Raw genomic sequence first — 2,500 nt, forward strand, 5'->3', positions numbered from 1 at the left:
CTTCTGTTTAAATTACAATACGGGGAAAAATAATAGAAGTCAGTGAGGATTTTGTGTCGCCTTCCTGTAAAACAAACACATCTTTGTTTCATAAAATGATGATGTACAGAGCATTCGTCCATAATGATCCTTTGGGGGTATACGGAGAAAAGAAATGTAAAAACGAGCATAGAAATTCAGCTTAATGTGCTCGAGCAAGTGTTTTCCTCCCTGAATGGCATGCCAACGAGGCAGACGCGCTGTTATATTTTTAACTTGATGCACAGCGTATGAGCCATTACGTCCTCAGAGTGGACACATGTCAGCCCGCAGCCGAGATGAGCTCCACATGGCAGGATCCCTGCATCCACGCGGGCTCGGTGCTGAAGCAGGATCTCTCGGCTGTAAAATCTGTTACTCGCCCCATCCCGCAATACTCCCTCTGGTAAAACTGCCATTAGCTACAGGAGCTGATACTGTTAATTTACATTTCGCCAGCTATAGACTCGAGTTACTAACCGTTCCTTGTACTAGGGACAGATTTAGACCTAATGATAAAATTATACTTTTTGCAATCACTGTTGCCCTTGGACATGCTTAGAAGTTTTATGTCAGTTCTGCATCTGCTCACCCAATTGCAAAAACAGCTTCTCCAGCCTCCTTAGCTGTGCTACCTGCAGAAAGTGTGCAAATTGCTTCATTGCTCTTAATGCAGGATCAATTAGTTTTACTTCCCCAGACTTAACGCACATGTGAGATTACTGCTCCCCGTGTCTTGCCATGGCTTCTCCTGCTGCCACATAGTGCCTAGTCTACTCAGTCTGTGCTATGATGGTGATAATCCTGTTTAGCTGCTCTGCAAGCCTGCCCACTAACACGACAGGCTGACTACAGCTCTGGTGCACCTTAGATCTCAGCAAGCAGCATCTTCCATTAATTGTATGACAAGCCACTAACAAAGTCACAGAGCAATGGGGATTCTGCTACATCACCTGGGTAATATCAGCTGTAGTGGTCTAGAGGACACCACTAAGGTAGGAGAAAGGATGAGGACTTATAGCCTCTTCAAATATTCTTACTTCTATAGACTTTCCTTATTTTCCCTTTTGGCTCATGCTTTGCTTGCATCTCCAAGTTACCCCTTCGTCAGACTTCATGCTGTTTCATTTCTGGGGAGCTTCCCACCTAATAATGCAACTCGTAGGACTACCCGAGTATCTCTTTTCCATTAAAGTAGTACATTTTGGACAGGTGAGTCCAAAAGCCACGGGGTATGGTATTTGTGGCTAAGTTTTAATGCCAAGCATTCATGATGCATGGACGTTAAGCATCATTTTGCTTTCCTTTCGTGGTCTGGGAGATGAGTAAGCAGGCACAAGAAATCCTACTTAGCAAAGCGCAACACAGAGCATTGCAGAAATCTGAATAAAGGTGATATTTATGACAAGGCACGTTGGCATGTTGACCTGCAACAACTCTTCCTTCCTGCAAGTACTGTCTCCATCCAGGGAGGCTGCTCTTCAGCTGCACCAACGGCACTTTATGATTTCAAAAGGTAGGAAGAAGACTGGGGAAGGAGCATTAGAGTTACAGCAAGTTGGTTGCTAGCTTTCCAGGCCTGGAGAGCAAACTGAAATGCGTTATTAGCTATTTTCTATTCATCTCAAAAACTGATGAAGAAGTTGGAAACCATGTCATTCAACTGCCAAATATCTAAAAAAATTCCAATAGCGCCTAACATATGAGCCAAGGAACCTACTGGAAATGTACACTTGCATCCAAACCATAATGCATTGAGCTATGATTTCGTTCTGAAGTGGGCTTCTGTGCATGTGTGTGCTTTTGGTTCTTTAAAGCAAGAAAGGAAGGAACACAGAGTAAGCCTACATTAGCATGGTCATATGGAGGAGAACATAAAAAGTCACTCTTAGTCTCTCTGTAACACTTCTGCTAGGGGACTCCATGCCACACTCCCACTCAGTCTGATGGATCTCAAAGCCAAGACCTGGAGCCTCTATGTCCCTATGAAAAGCAGAGGACACGATGAGGAGCTGTGGTCCTCCCGGAACCTTCTCGCTTGCTGGCCTGCCCTGCCACCCCAGCTATCAAAAAAGCTCATGGGAAATGCCACCTCCCAAAGCACAAACCAGCCACTTTTGCAACATCCAAGCTAAATAAATGATTGCCAGGATCTCAGTCAAACTTCCCTTCATTGGCACACTTCATCTCAGAAATTACGAACGGGACAGCCCAGTTTTATCTTAAAAGCATCTGGTATTTGGGAAGGAGAAACAGCCTACTTTTTTTTTTAAACTAAGTTCTAGCCTAAAAAATGCTCGTGAGATTGGCAATTCATATTAAAAGCTAGGTTTCTCTCTGGGTAATTTTCCAGATTTCTCACCGCCCTAGAGCAGAGGAGAGAATTTGGGAAACAAGGGAAACATAGGTGGGAAAAATATACAAAAAGAAAACACGTAAAAGAAAACACATTTAAATTTGTTTCCACATATGAGATCATATT

Source organism: Meleagris gallopavo, chromosome 7, assembly GCF_000146605.3.
Source record: "Meleagris gallopavo isolate NT-WF06-2002-E0010 breed Aviagen turkey brand Nicholas breeding stock chromosome 7, Turkey_5.1, whole genome shotgun sequence".
Taxonomy (NCBI): domain Eukaryota; kingdom Metazoa; phylum Chordata; class Aves; order Galliformes; family Phasianidae; genus Meleagris; species Meleagris gallopavo.